Genomic DNA, 17,394 nt, shown 5'->3' on the forward strand with positions numbered 1-17,394 from the left:
AAAAATTTTTGTCCTATAAATTATGACTTTATTACTACAAATATACAAACTTATTTTCTCATAAGATTACAATCTTCCATCGGGTGCATGGCGGGGCTCTCCCTTAGAGATAGGGTGAGAAGCTCCGTCATTTGGGAGGAGCTCAAAATAAAACCGCTGCTCTTCCACATCCAGAGGAGCCAGATGAGGTGGTTTGGCATCCCGGACGCCTCCCTGGGGAGGTGTTTAGGGCATATCCAACTGGTATGAGGCCACGGGGAAGATCCAGGATGTGTTGGAAAAAACGATGTCTCCTGGCCGGCCTGGGAACGCCTCAAGATCCCCTGGGAAGAGCTGAAGGAAGTGGCTGGGAAGAGGAAAGTCTGGGCATCTCTGCTTAGGCTGCTGCCCCCGCGACCCGGCCCCGGATAAGCGGGAAAAGATGCATGGCTTACAATTTGTTTCTCTTAATACTGTCATGTCTAATAATTATGGTTATGGTTTAATTGAATAATTTCATTTAATACTAATTATTATTACTATTTATACTTCATGCTTGCGTAATCAATACTCCCTTTTTATACAATTGTTGCTGTTTTTTAATTTATCAGTAATTACATTTTCTTCTTGTAATATTATGACTCTATTCCATACCATTTTGACTTTATTATTGTCGTAGTATAACTTTTGTGTTGTTCATTTTTATCACATATTCATTATTTATACTATAATATATTTACATTTAAAAAAAAAATATATATAATTACAGTAGTATCTCAATGTAGGAGCTCAATTGGTTATGTGGTGGAGCTCTTAAATCAAAACACTTTTATCTCAAATCAAAATTGTTCATTGAAATTAATTTAAAAATGTAAAATGCCTTTTAAAAAGAAAATTAACCTTTTAGATTACACAATAGAATGTACTACAAACAAGTACTGTATTGTATGAAGTAATGTAATAACAATAAACAATACTTAGTTTGGAGATTGGACCTCTACAATATTATCGCCTTCCAGCTTCTTCGCCGTCAAACACACCATCAGCTTTTTTTTATATTTTCACGGCCCCGGCCCTTTGGCTAAGAAACACTGTGTTTAACCACTAATGGTAACATGAGCTAGCTGGTGCTGTTTTTCTCATAATTTTGCTTTGAAAAATGTAACTGTGAGCAAACTGCAAACAGTCCCTTTGAGTTGAGGTACAGGTGTATTTGTGTTTTGTTTTGTTCCTATAATATTATACCTTAAAAATAGTTATCAGTATTTTTAAATAATTTCATTTCAAATTATTATTTCAAACTTATATTGTAACATTTTCTTGTTACATTACACCTGTTTACCCTTTAATTACAATTTTTATAATTATCTGCAGGCCTCAAATGGCCCACAGGCCGCACTTTAGACACCCCTGGTTAAGAGTGTCCAAACTTTGATAATCTTGACCTCAATGACTGGTTTTGAGACACAATTTATTGCTATAGTCTTAATTTATCCGAAGTGGGTCTTGACCTGAATATTTCTGGAATTAGTTTTATTGCACTCGATTTTTAGACATTACATTTTTTTAGACTACATTTCAAAACACTGTTTTTGAACAATTTATTAATGAACACACACATTTTGCTCACACATTTTTATTCAATGAAATTATCAGCATCATTTGATTTGAAAATTCAGTTCACGAAATTCGAACACAAAAAATTCAGTGACATAAATTTAGTGTCAGAAAAAAGCTTTGGTAATAAAGACCCAAATTAATCTCAGTGAATATGGCCTTAATAGTCTTTTGAATTGAATAGCTAATGTTGTATTTGTGAAAATAGGGGCAGATATTACACGTTTTTTACACTTCTTTCTGCTCCTTTTCGTTAATCATTTATTTTAATGATTTATTGATTATTTTGTATTTAATATTGAAAAAATGAAACGCAAATACAAATGAAATGGAATGGAATTAAAGTAAACATAGCATAATGAGAAGCGTTGAAATTTTAACACAAATAACACTTTGTCACCTGTCACAAAGTGGACATACATAAAATGTAATATATATATATATATATATATATATATATATATATATATATATATATATATGTATATATATATATATATATACCTTCACTATATGTGTAAATATATATGTACACACATATAGTCAAGGTTTCTGTGGTTTATCCGTTATAGAGTGCTCAATACCGGGGTCGAACGGAATATACGTTATCCCTACAAGCCTGTTTCGAAGGTTTCCCTGCGATGATATAGCCTCTGTGTTTTTTTCCTGACCTAACGTGTATATATATATATATATATATATATATATATATATATATATATATATATATATATATATATATATATATATATATATATATATATATATATATATACATATATATATATATATATGTGTATATACGTGCGGAGTCCCCCAAGGTTCGGTTCTTGGCCCTGCACTCTTTAGTATTTACATGTTGCCGCTAGGCGACATCATACGCAAATACGGTGTTAGCTTTCATTGCTATGCTGATGACACCCAACTCTACATGCCCCTAAAGCTGACCAACACGCCGGATTGTAGTCAGCTGGAGGCGTGTCTTAATGAAATTAAACAATGGATGTCCGCTAACTTCTTGCAACTCAACACTAAGAAAACAGAAATGCTGATTATCGGTCCTGCTAAACACCAACATTTATTTGATAATACCACCTTAACATTTGACAACCAACCAATTACACAAAGCGACTCAGTAAAGAATCTGGGTATTATCTTCGACCCAACTCTCTCCTTTGAGTCACACATTAAGAGTGTTACTAAAACGGCCTTCTTTCATCTCCGTAATATCGCTAAAATTCGTTCCATTTTGTCCACTAGCGACGCTGAGATCATTATTCATGCGTTCGTTACGTCTCGTCTCGATTACTGTAACGTATTATTTTCGGGTCTCCCTATGTCTAGCATTAAAAGATTACAGTTGGTACAAAATGCGGCTGCTAGACTTTTGACAAGAACAAGAAAGTTTGATCATATTACGCCTATACTGGCTCACCTGCACTGGCTTCCTGTGCACTTAAGATGCGACTTTAAGGTTTTACTACTTACGTATAAAATACTACACGGTCTAGCTCCAGCCTATCTTGCCGATTGTATTGTACCATATGTCCCGGCAAGAAATCTGCGTTCAAAGAACTCCGGCTTATTAGTGATTCCCAGAGCCCAAAAAAAGTCTGCGGGCTGTAGAGCGTTTTCTATTCGGGCTCCAGCACTATGGAATGCCCTCCCGGTAACACTTAGAGATGCTACCTCAGTAGAAACATTTAAGTCCCATCTCAAAACTCATTTGTATACTCTAGCCTTTGAATAGCCCCCCTTTTTTTAGACCAGTTGATCTGCCGTTTCTTTTCTTTTCTCCTCTGCTCCCCCCTATCCCTTGTGGAAGGGGAGACACACAGATCCGGTGGCCATGGATGGGGTGCTGGCTGTCCGGGGTCGGGACCCGGGGTGGACCGCTCGCCTGTATATCGGTTGGGAACATCTCTGCGCTGCTGACCCGTCTCCGCTCGGGATGGTTTCCTGCTGACCCCACTGTGGACTGGACTCTTACTGTTATGCTGGATCCACTATGGACTGGACTCTCACAATATTATGTTAGACCCACTCGACATCCATTGCATTCGGTCTCCCTAGAGGGGGGAGGGGGGGTTACCCACATATGCGGTCCTCTCCAAGGTTTCTCATAGTCATTCACATCGACGTCCCACTGGGGTGAGTTTTTCCTTGCCCTTATGTGGGCTATACCGAGGATGTCGTTGTGGCTTGTGCAGCCCTTTGAGACACTTGTGATTTAGGGCTATATAAATAAACACTGATTGATTGATTGATTGATTGATTGATAAATATATATATATATACATATATATATATATATATATATATATATATATATATATATATATATATATACTGTATATATATATGTATATGTATATATATGCATATATATATATATATATATATATATATATATATATATATATATATATATATATATATATATATATATACATCATCATGGTCTTGTATTTTTTTAAGTCTTACTTTTTCTCGTAAATTGACTATATTTTTCTTTGCGTTATTTAGTTTTTAAATAATTTTAAATTTTCTTGCCTAAATTTACTTTTGGAGTGTCGGTAGGGTCCCCAAACTGCAACAGATTTTTTTTTTTTTTTTAAATGACAGCCTGCCCTCACGTTGAACACCGTTACATTTTGACGGAAGTACGATGACGTCACAACACCAAACCTCTGTCCGCAGGAGGCGCGCCCCCGCACCGGATCGAGAGCGCGCGTCCAACTGTCACCAGAGTATCTCCCACAGCTGCTGCCAGTTCGCGGCATGTGTCACTGGCCTGGCTGACCCAGGGGAGAGGATAACAGTCCGACCTGCTAGCATCCATTTGGACGTCGGATGCAGCCTTTTTAAAGCCTACCAACCGTGACATGAGAAGCTCCACTGGACGGCGAAGGAGAGAATGAAAATAGTGGATTTTGTTTCTACTCGTCGGTACCGCGTCGAAGAAGAGGGGTCGCTAACAAGGTAAGCGACAGTTTGGAAAGTGAACGTTAGCCACCTTGTCAACATGCTCTTTCATCTTCACTACATTTCACTGTAGGCACGAATGCTAACGCTGTACTCCGCAATTGTTGTCTCTCCAAACAAATCAACCCTCCCCCCCCCCCCAAAAAAGGAAACAATGCTCCATGATTTCATGAACTGATGCTTCCATTAAAAGAAGATCCCTTTAAAAACACACAATTACCCTCCAAAATGTCATGTCCTTTGATGTTCTTTGATGAATTGCTTTTAGATATCACACTTACAGCAAAGCTGAATTGCAAACAATTACAGTTTAAACCAGGGGTGTCAAACTCATTTTAGATCGGGGGCCACATGGAGAAAATTCTACTCTCAAGTGGGCCAGACTGGTAAAATCACGGCATGATCACTTAAAAATAAAGACAACTTCAGATTGTTGTTTTTTTAAAAATGGAACAAGCACAATCTGAAAGTGTACAATTAATAATGTTTTTTTTTTTTTTTTTTACACTTACATGTTGCAGTTAATAGTATTCTATCTTTATTTGTCGTTATTTATACTTTCTGAATAAATTATGTTATAATGTACTCCGGCTTCCTCCCACCTCCAAAGACACGCACCTGGGGATATGTTGATCCATCCATCCATTTTCTACCGCTTGTCCCTATCGGGGTCGCGGGAGGTGCTGGAGCCTATCTCAGCTGCATTCGGGCGGTAGGCGGGGTACACCCTGGACAAGTCGCCACCTCATCACAGGGCCAACACAGATAGACAGACAACATTCACACTCACATTCTCACACTAGGGACAATTTAGTGTTGCCAATCAACGGTTGATTGGCAATGAGGTGGTCCAGGGTGTACCCCGCCTTCCGCCCGAATGCAGCTGAGATATGCTCCAGCGACCCCGAAAGGGACAAGCAGTCGAAAATGGATGAATAGATGGATAATGTTCATCAGTCAAATTATTGGTGTTAATTTTCAATTTATCAAGATAAAAAAATAATATCACAATCAAATTACAGGATGTTATTTATGTAGTTTGCTCATTTTCCTCGACCTCATGTGGTTCATTTTTTTGTTTACATATGTAGCATAATCTACAAAGATACATTTAAAACAGCAGTTTTTTTCATTCAAAAGTTTCGGCTCATTTTTATACTCAGCAAACTCATCCCACGGGCCGGGTAAAACCTGTTCGTGGGCCTGATCCGGCCCGCGGGCCGTACGTTTGACACCTATGGTTTAAACTATGCAACCAACGATCTCAGTTTACACGTGTCATTTTTGGTACGGTTAAAACAAATTAGAGGCTCTTTGGTCAAGTATGAACAAACAAAGTCTGGGACCAAAAAACAATGTTTGGTGGTCGTGTTTGTGTTCACACCAAAGTAATGGCCACAGTTAGAATATGTATAAAGTCGTGCCTCGATTGGACGGCTTACTGTATACGACATGTACTGTGTGTACAGTAGGAAAGGGGTTTATAAGGCCCCATTTGTTGCGGTTTACCTGACACATGAAACGTGACAAATTAGGGCTGCACTATCTACTTTAGTTGCCAGATGTAAGTAGTGTTAATGATCTTAAAATGTGTTTTGTTGCAATTCCAACTCTGACTACAGCGTCAGTTGCTATGTTGAATGGCACTTGACATCATTTCCAACAGACTACATTGCAAAATGAATACCCATCACCCCCTCTCACTCTCACGTGAGATCCACCCAGGGAATGGGGCCATATGGATCCCTTCCCTACTGTACATTGCCCGGCAACCTTACGCAACAGAAACAACATTGCGCCTTCTTGGCCACATACACTCCATGCTGTCAGACTTTCCTTTCTATGGAAGAGGTGAGATGTAACAGAGGATATACATTATATAAAGACGTTCAGAAGCTTGCTGGGAATGTGCTGCAAGGAGACGTCCTTAAAGACGACTTCACCATACTAGTAATGATCGACACGATTGTTTAACTACTGTATTAACACTTGGGCTTACATTTAACACTTACTTTCGTTATTTTTTAATTCTGCGTTTTTTTTTCGAAGTATTTTTATTGTCAGTTTTCTTAATACAAACATATACACATATAATAAAATAAATGAATTAATAAATAGAACATGAAAATAAAAATAATGAATGAAGAAGTTGTTTACACAGATTATAACATGTTAAAACAAAATACATACAAAGAGGCTTGACATCTCAGTTGAATGTCCACTTTCATCAATCACACCAATTATGCCAAGACAGATACTTCTTGGGGGGGGGGGGGGGGGGTTGACTACAGTTTCAGGTATTCCAAGATAGGTCTCCACACATAATGAAATTTATGTAAGTTACCAGATATCTCATATCTCAGTTTTTCTATTCAATTCCGCTTTCTGTTGCTTGTTTACGTCGAACTTGTCCTATAATGCTTATGAGCGAGGGCGAACAGTTTGCGACAAATTTATTTTGTGTCGGTCAAAATGCATTAGTCCGCCACAAATAAATATACATATAGGTAACACAGAACTAAGAGCATTATTGGGTCTGCTGACAAACATACAATTGTGACTGTGAACGCAATCCAAACTGCACTAAAGTGACCATCAAATATCTTTATGAAAAAAAAATGCGGATCAGAGTACCGCATCCGCACCGTAATGTCACTGCAGTGCAATGATTGCTGCCCATGCATGAATGTGTATGAGTTGAAGACCCCATTAAGATTGCAGTATCTGAACCTCCAACCTCCAGCAGTGGACACAGATGCTTGAGCATCGAGAAGTAGGCCAGTGGCTGGTCTGCAGTGCTATGTCATCCATGCCCAGACCTCTTTAGAATGTTAACTGGGCGTCTAACTGGTTCATATAGGGGGAGGGGGAGGAGGAAGGGGGAAGGGGGAAGGCCACAGACAGACAACCGGAATTGTAGATATCCTGCAGGACCGAGCTCTCATCCTCCATCCTATGTCAGATGTCACTGTTTACTGTATCTTTGTGTTTTTGTCTTCAGCGGGACGCGACTGATGTTATTTGTCAGCATTTGCCACATTTAAATAGCGTATACACACGTTGCGCTTATACATTAAATGAATAAGTGTTATAGAAGATACAATAATGTAATAATAATGAATGAAAAAGCTGAATACTAACTTAAAGCATTGTGACGATAGTCACACAGTACAATATCGTCACGGTATGAGGGCCACGGTAACGGTATGGTTTCTGGAGTGGTCATTTTTGTATTTGTTTGGAGAATGCTGATTCTCAGGAGGTTAGCTAACAATTCAACTTTTAACAATGTACAGGATTTCCCCCAGATTGCCATATACATGTGGCTAGGTGCGAGGTAGGGGCATGGCCAATATGATGTCATCATAAATATGATGTCATGATTAATTTAATGCATATATTTTTTTACAAATATATATATATATATATATATATATATATGTATGTATGTAATTGGAATTTAGTTTGCCAAATATGTAAATAGTCCTTTAAATAACAAATGGACAGGTGGGTTTTTGATATTCTCCACAATAATGGTGTGCCATCAGGGCCAGCAAGGCCTTCTCTGGTGGCCTAAAATAAATCATGATCATAAATTAAATAAATGATAAATGATAAATGGGTTGTACTTGTATAGCGCTTTTCTACCTTCAAGGTACTCAAAGCGCTTTGACACTACTTCCACATTTACCCATTCACACACACATTCACACACTGATGGAGGGAGCTGCCATGCAAGGCGCTAACCAGCACCCATCAGGAGCAAGGGTGAAGTGTCTTGCTCAGGACACAACGGACATGACGAGGTTGGTACTAGGTGGGGATTGAACCAGGGACCCTCGGGTCGCGCACGGCCATTCTTCCACTGCGCCACGCCGTCAAAAGTTAATTTTAAGTTAAAAGTTAATTTTATTTTTAATCTACTTTCTATAACTATATAAACATGTTCATCATATTAGGCTCCAGTGTTGCTTGTTTTTACGTTAGAGCATTTATCAAAATTCAGCAAGCTTGCTGCCTGCGCTGTATAAATTCTGCCGGAGGCCTTCTGAATCAACATTCTTGGCGGCTGTGCAGTGTAAACAAACAGAGGACATTCAATCGATAGACAGTTGCGATAGCCAGTCAGATCATGAGTCGTTGACAGTTGCCCATCTCGGTAGCTTTACATTTAACTGTGATTGAAAACTCACTTGTCACTCCCAAGTGAGTATCCAATCACAAGTTGTGATTTGCGAAAACAGGAAGTGGCACCAGAGCCATACCGGTACTCACTTTTTTAACACACAAAGAAGGAGAGCAAAACGTTGATTAGGTGGCAGATATATATTTGCAAGGCCATTTTCAAGAAAGATATTTAAAGACAAACTAGATCTTGTGAGACGAGGTCGGCCGACCTCGAAAGCTTGCTAAGCTGTCCCGGCGGTGAAATGGTGTGGGCTCCACTTCCACTCGAATTAACCAACTACGAGCGGTACCACTGGCTTTTTATGATGTCGAAAGGGTGCTACAAATTGTGAGTTCAAATATTTTATTTCTTTATTTTTTCACGTTTTATATGTTTTGTACAATTATTTTAATTTGGACAGTACCACGTAAGATCTGTTATAATTGCTGATGCGGGTTTATTGATTTTAAATGCGCATAAAAATAGCCCGTTTTGTACACTGTGGAGGTGTTTCAATACCCAGTAATTATAGACCCACTGCAAGTATATATATATAATTTAGTAACTGACATGTTCATAACAATATGTAATATAAAATATATGAAATATATTACATTTTTACCGTATTTTGGTCATTTTATGCATTATTGGAACTTATTTCCTCAGCGCATTTATTTCCAGTTCCATAACAGCGCACTTCCAACATCCGGCAACAAATGTGTGTTCCTACTTCCGGACACAAATGAGAGTGTGTTCTAATCAATCTCAATAACCTTATCTCTTTGAACCTGAATAAACGGAGGATGAACTTTTGGTTATAGAAGCGAGCACGAAGACAGTGTGACATGTTGGAGCAGACAGAAGCCGAGAGAGTGAGGTCGGCGTGACTTGACGCTGTAAATGTGGAACTTTAAATCAAGCTATGCCGACAGAAATGGAGTGCTTAGCCAAACTCAAGTGAGTCACTATAATATTGATCATGATACATGCAGCACGTCATGCTTGCTATTACAACTAAATACACTGTCGAGCTTTGTACAAACAAAACATGAATGTGGGCTAATGTTAAGTTAATCTTTCAGATAGTCTCTTAAATGAAGTCTTGCAATTAATGTTGATGTCACTCCCTACGTTTTTTTTTGTTACGGTGGTTTGATCTCTGAGTTTACGTGTGAAATTAGAGATGTATTTTACCCCCAAATTTACCAAATTTTGCAAGCTTTATAGTGTTAGAATTTTGAGGTACCGTTGTGTTGAAAAGACTTTTACACAGATGAGAATGTGTTATATATATATATAGTCAATATGGGATGCTCTTATAGTTGGGCTAGAGAAATTAGGAATGCATTTAATCTTAATCTTATGTGCAAAGAGCAATTATGATCAATGTCTAAATAAATCAAAATTTGTAAGGAACCCAACTCATCATAAGGCCACAATATTCATTTGACATGTCATCCCTGCATTACTGTGTATACAGATTTTGAGAATGTGTATCCTGTAAATCTGGTCTGCATAGAAAGCCTCTGAAGTTGTTGATAATATTTAGCATATCATTGTTAGTGCTCTGGGTCAAAAATATTACAATTATTATTTTTAACAAAGAGTAGTTAAGATAATATATTGTTACTTAATCCTGCTCATTAACTAAATGTTTTTTACATCACAATTATGCAAAAAACTTGTAATTCTCAAAAAATGTCACATTTATCTGTAATGTGAAGTGCAAATACTAAAATTGTTACACAGATGATTAATTAGTCAGCATAAGAATAAAATGCAATCCTATTTTGAAAATGAAATGTAATTAGTGTAATGTACAATAGATCTATTTTTAGTGCTGCTTGTACCACATAGTAATGAACAAGCTCTGCTGTGGGCATGCTGCCATTTTAATTGGGTACAATTTTGCTCAGCAACTGATGATGCCATTTCACTTGAACATCAAACTGTTTCTCTACTGTGAAGTTGTACAATTGCATCCCAAAAATATGTTTATATTTTGGTGTTATAAGGCTATAAATAAGAATTTTGATTGATTTTCATTCTATCGTGTTTTTAAAGATTCATTTTAAATTGATTTCCGGTCCAAAAATACTTCATGTTTACAATTATTTTGAAACGGCATTTCCTTCCAGCTGAGTAATGTCCATTCTCATGTACTGTATCATAATCCTCTTTCCGTGCTTGCAAACATCACTGAACATGAGACCAAAACATACCACATCAGTGTGCAGTGTAAGTCCCCACGAAAGCTTCAGACCAGCTGACTGTGGAAGTGGTTGAATTAATTCTAACTACCGGTAGGTAACACACTCAGTGTCTGAATGTGGTCCCTGAGCCCTTTGAATTATTTAGTCTGTTTGGCATTGTAAGACAATCCAGTGTTGTGCGATGCATTGTACTGATATACCAACAGTGAGAATTATATCAAATTTAGCTTTGGGCTTATTGCATTTAAAAGGTTTGGCCCATTTACGAGGTTATATTTAAAGACAGTTGCTCCTCGTCTATATAATCACACTAGTCATTAAAACTCTTTACGATAGCTTTTTTTTCACCACTTTTATCATGACTACATCACGACCAGTAAGATGGTTCATTTATGAGACTGTGGCTACCTAAGTATGAACTTATGGTTTTATGTTTAAGAATACCATTCCCTTGACATTGCTGCCCTTCTCATACCACCCTTCCAAAATATTCTTCTAGTCTGGGAAACAACTGGCTGACCAGTGTCTAAAACGTAGTGTGGTCATTGTTATATTTAGACAGGACCACCCCCTTCCCCAAGGTAATGATAGGGAAGCAAGGACCACAGGGTGTTCTGCTGGGCTGAGCTAAGACACATTCTAGAGGCCCTTCCCTCAATCTCACTATATAAACCTAAACATGTGAAAATTGTTGGGTAGGATTAGGTTGATGTTGTTCAATCTGTGCTGATGTGTTATCAGTTTTGGAAAAATGATAAGGCAGAGCAGCAATAGGCTCTTGCTCCTTTTGGGACCACAAGCTATTCTGAGCGTTGTTCTTTTTCCACTGTCACCCTCTGGATGGTTGGTTCACCCTTGGGTCATACAGTGTCTGTGTAGCTACTATTTTCAATGTAAAAACAAACATTCTTCCCAAAAAAGATACATGATCAAAAATACTTCTTCAGTGTACTTATAACCTGTCAATCACAGAAAGGTTGGTTGACAAAGTGAAAACTATTAGGAACTTTGTCTATGGATGTTCTCATTTAGCCAAGCGATTGTATTCTATTCGATTGTATTGTATTCAATCGATTGCAACAGGACTTTTTGTTTTTTCAAAGATATTTTGCCTCTCATCCAATTAGCTTCATCAGTTAATGCTCAAAAATGTATATTTGTCCGATTTAAGACTGGATCTCACCAATCTAAGTCTAAGACTATTCTAACTCTAAGATAGTCTTAGCTGACCAATCTAAGTCTAAGACTAGATCTGATCAATCTCGGTCTATGAGCATAAACTGATGAAGCCTACTTGGATGAGAGGCATAACATATTTGAAGACAAATTGAACAGTCCTGTTGTAATCGATTGAATGCCCTGACAATATAGGTAACTTTTTTTTGTTGCTGTTAAACCATATGTATTTGTATTTTGAGAACATATGTATCATAGCAAATTATATGATGTCATATTCACCACGCCCCTAGAAATGCCCTTAGCCACACCCCCGCGAAGAAAGACATGTTGGCAATCAAGGGGAAACCCTGGTGTCTAAAAAGTTTCACTTTAGACAGCACCAGAGCAGATTTGATATTTGGTTTATACAATGTAGACAACTTATAACACCACCAAGACAAAAGCCTTTAGGCTATATTCCACCAGATGGGGATGATTCCTTCTTTCTGTCCTTTACGCCCAATGTGGCTTTTTTCATTACTAAATTGTTTTGTAAAGAATGATGTCGATTTATGGAAATACCCTAAAAAAACAACCTTCAAATAAGTTACCCTGTTGAGAGTAGATATACAAATCCTTTTTTGCGCTTGAACTTATGCGCTGACTCAAGCCGAGCAAGCCTGCACATGCATATGGTTAAAGGCTTGCTGTTGTGTTTGGATGACCACAGAGGATTGACTAATCATTGACTAACCATGGCAAAAAGGTCTTCCCAGGTCTTCTTCTCTTAGTTTAGAGTGGCAAGACTTAATCCAAGCTTTTCATTTACTCTAATGTAATCCTCTGTTGTAAAATCCTGCATGTGCTCAAGTTTGATTAAAGAGTCAAAAAGAGATAATCAGGGATAAAGGAAATGTAGAGAGCTGCATTGATTGCTTATACTTTGGATTTGTCTATTTACATTTTTGTGTTCACAAACTATAATGTAGCACATTGACTGCACAGTTTAGTGTTTCCTTTTTTTAATTTACTTTATTATTATTTTTTACAGTTCCCTAAAACAAGCCTTCTTCTAATAGAAAAGTAAATATGTTTGTTTTCCAATGTATTAGTAGCCCTGCTAGGTGTTGGTTTATTTAATTGAATAATTGGTTATTCTGAATTGTGTTGATTGTGTGGAATTGATTGTGGATTCTTGAAGATTTTTTTCATTTTATAGTTGAACTACAACCAGAGACCTTTGCTAGGGCACATCTTAGCAGCATTTTTCTGCTCAATACAGCACTGGCCAGGAAACTAGAGTCCAGAACAGGAAACTAGAGTCCAGAACAGAACAATAACTTCTTCAATATCTTTAAAATATTCAAGGATTCTTTCAAAGTCCATGCACTATTCTGCAAAGTAACTAACAAATGCTTGTAGAGGTCATAGGTTTTGCTGATAACCCAGAAAAAGACATAAGACATACTTTTTGTTTTAAAATTATGTGATGAGTTAGCGAGCATTCAGATTACTTGATAGTGCTTTATGTCATAACAGGACATGATGTCACTCAGGCCTCTGTCTCAAAGTCTTATGTTTTTTAGGCAACCAGGTTATTACAATGTAGTCACACAGGACAGTCGTTGCAGTACTTTCAGTGAAACAAGCCCACCTAACCACTTCCTCCTCAACTCTGTCTACCTTCACTTTTGTAATGAAAGATGAACTTCATATTTCTTTTTGTAGAATATGTACAGGTGTTTTGTCTGACCGTCTGCTGTGCGTAGTCACTCTGTTTTCTATGGCTTCATCCTGTTCAACACAAGGTTTTAAAAAAATAATTATCAACCTCCCTCTATTCAAAGCCATATCTAACATACTTGCAATCTCATGATTAGCACAGGACCCTGAAGCAAAATAACTTTTAAGTGATAATCCCAGAATGTATTCAGTGAAGATTTTGTTTCACCTTCTTCACAGTTCTTGTTGAACCTGTTGTTGAAGGAGTGGCAGTGGCTGGTTTCCGTTTCTTCCTGACCCCTACACAATACTATCCGTAGTCAGAAGAATCAACACAGGAAGTAAGCAGCCTGAACCTATGCGGTGACACTAAACAGCCCTCACAGATAAATGTACACTGAGTAGTGATGAAACATTATCTTGTTTGGCTTAAATGAAAAACAACCTTCGATCTTGTTAGGTTTGTGTCACTTAGGTTTCAATATGTCATCTGTGAGAACCAGAAAACAAAATAGCAGATACCTTTCATTTTAAGAAGTAGAAGACTTGTTTAGAATTCAATGATCACTTAAAGTACCAGTAGAATGGAAAACACAGTTTATTTTATGTGCTTAATTGTGTTTCATTGCATCCATTTAACAATTTTCAATTGCATTTCCAATACGCAAAGTCAGTGAAAATACTGTCTAAACATCACAAAATGCCACAATTTCAGACGGCCATTTTGAATATTTCGTTTAACATGTCTTCGGCAATTTCCGTAGATTCGGGGCCGGATGACGTCACGATGGAAACTCTTCTGCGCTCTGACCATACAATCAGATCAGTCGTACTGGAAATATTCAAAAATTAGAAGGAGATGTGCTGTATATCATTCACAATCCCTATATAAGACAGGAACACGTTTTCTTTTTTTTAAGCATTCTAAGTTGTAAATAAATAAATAAAAACCGTCAGCTAAGAATTAAGTCAATAGGGGCTCTCTATTTAGCCCACAAGGCCCTCTAAATAACCATCCACTTACATATCGTGACCTGAATATTAACCAAATATTAGCGATATTATTATAAGCGCTGCAGCATTAAACCGCTGCTGCTGCTGTCAAAGTTATTCTAGATTGTAAATCATGCCTCTCATCTAGATAGTAGGATAATTTAGCCATGAGTCTGGAAGTTGTTCATCTGTGACATTCAATATATACCCGGAGATGGAGACAGACTCGTCAACCGAAGTCGGTGTTTGCAGTCAGCAACTTTTCCTCTTAACACTTTGTGTGGATTGCAATGAATTCTGAAGGTATTTCAGTTGTCATCACAGTGAGAGCAGACATTATACAGTAAGCAATATTTTTATTATGTTCGTAGTTTCTTGTTTATCACTTAGCAATACTGCTACATGATGCTATAGTGTTTCACTAAAGCTGGATCTGTTTAGCACACAGCTTCTAAAACTTGTACCTCATCCTCATCATTATGTTCAGGCTAAAAAATATAAGGTTCTAGGTCATTATTTATCCCAAAGTAATCGTGGTTGGCTCTCACAAAGTCTGCATGACTTGCATTGTTGTTGGTGGGGAAGGGATCTGGGGTTTCCACATCTATGTCACAGATCATGTGACTGGCTTGCTCATTATCTCTCAAAATGGCTCTGGAATCTCAGTGAGATTGATACTATTTTGATGAATCTTTTAACTCGCAAACTTTAAGTCTTTTGGTGTTATCGATCAGATATAGGACTGGTCCAATATTTGATAAGTCAATTGGCCGACGATAAATGAAAATTAAGTCTAAGTTTTCCAGCGTCGATAAATCGCTGAGCCACGCCGTCCCCATGTAGCAGCTAACATGGACAAAATAATCCCAAAACCAAATGCCACTGCACCAGTGTGGGAATATTTCAGTTCAAACCTTTGGAACAAGAAGAGCCTATCAACACCAAGGAGCGAGTTTGCCAAATATGTGCGAATTCAAATAACCTACACTCCTACTTGAAATACAACCACTCAACAGTCCACACTCACTTTGTATTTGGTGAACAAGCCAGGTCAGTGTAAACATAACAGTACAAAATAGTGCGCTCTCATATAAAGTGCAGTTAAATACATTGCCAAAAACATGCTGCCATTTCATACTGTTAGAAAACTAGCATTTCTAAAAGTGCTGCAAACGTTTGACTGACATTTACCATGTTGTCATGTCATGTTGGTGTTCCTCACTCTGAATCTGCCAGACTTAAGTTCTTTATTTTTGCATATGACCTGTTAACACATCTGCTTATACTGTAGTGTTTATATTGTTACTCTGCACTTTTGTTTAAAAAGGTCCTAACTTGATTGTCAATTAAGTAATGTACAACTTTACCTGTGCATACATGTTCAATATTGAAGTGCAACATTGTCAATTCGTTTTTTAGTCTTTTTTTTGCTTGTGTATATTTCCCCCACCCCCTCCTTAACATATTTTACTGCTTTTGGTTGTAATTTTTATTTAAGTGCAAAGTTTTGCTAACAAAGTATATTTTGTTGTTAGTATTTGTTTTATTTAACTTGGAGATTGAAATGTTTCCATTCCAATTACAATGTTAAAATATACCAGAAATACAAGTTTATTGCATTTGAAGGATATACATGCATTGTTATTCTGTATTATCATTACACCAATGGTTAATTTGGCCTCATAAAAAATGGCAGTAATATTGTTTATCGGCAATAATTTGTAGGTCAATATATCGTCAAGCAAAATTTGTTATCGGCTATATATGATAAAAGCTTCAATATAGAGGCAACTAGTTTTTCCATTCCACTGGTACTTTAAGCAAGATTCGGAGAAACTGCCCATAATTACAGTTAGTGACAAGTCGCAGAATTCCATTGGAAAACAATGTAGTCCAAGCATTATTTATACTATGAGATGTAGGCTTACAGTATATAACATAAATCAACAAATGCGACTTTTCCTTACTTTGTATACACATTCTTGTTCTTCTCTTAGGTCTATTTGCACCTTCTTTTGGAATAATCCTTGCTAAAAAGCCTCAAAAGGGCCAAAGTACAACAGAATGTGCAGAATTAATAAGTTTATCCTGGCTGAATTGAGCTGTAGTGAGGTACACTGAAGTTTGAGATTTCTCTTGTGATATGCTCACATCCTGCAATATGAAAGTTGGACCTCATAGTTTTTGTGTGAGATTATCATCATTTGCCCTCTAATGTTGGTCTGTTTATGACTTAGTATATTACATATCACCTCAGGGCATTCAAATTTGAAGGTAGCACTAATATTTAGCATGTTACAGACCTTAAAGGTTGAAGTCAATGCATGCTTCTCTACAAAGTGCAATGGTATGGATACAGTGTTCAGTGAATGCAGGGTGATGGGACCACTAAGTGTAATGCTTACTCAGCACTTCATTGAACAATGTTGATGACACAAGAAAAAACAGAAAATAGCTTGGCGTGAGGTGGCCAAGAAAGCGAGAGTTGTTTGAAGGAAAGCATAGAACAGCAGAATCCATTTGTTGAGTGGTGTTGTTTCACTGACAACCTGTCGGAAA

At 37.4% G+C, this 17,394-nt stretch overlaps 1 protein-coding gene across 3 annotated transcripts in view; it reads left to right on the top strand.

Annotated features, from left to right (window-relative positions):
- Positions 1-4,291: 4,291 nt before the first annotated feature.
- The window catches only part of LOC133612529 (USP6 N-terminal-like protein), a 33,880-nt gene continuing 20,777 nt past the window's right edge, over positions 4,292-17,394 (top strand). For 2 of the 3 annotated variants that reach the window (XM_061970007.2, XM_061970006.2), the window contains exon 1: positions 4,292-4,578. The gene's annotated coding sequence lies outside the window, so the exon portion shown is untranslated. Of the gene's footprint in view, positions 4,579-14,162; positions 14,184-17,394 lie in introns of those variants that run through there. The other variant, XM_061970008.2, reaches the window with a different exon arrangement.

This window comes from Nerophis lumbriciformis, linkage group LG10 (assembly GCF_033978685.3).
Source record: "Nerophis lumbriciformis linkage group LG10, RoL_Nlum_v2.1, whole genome shotgun sequence".
In the NCBI taxonomy this organism is placed as follows: Eukaryota; Metazoa; Chordata; class Actinopteri; order Syngnathiformes; family Syngnathidae; genus Nerophis; species Nerophis lumbriciformis.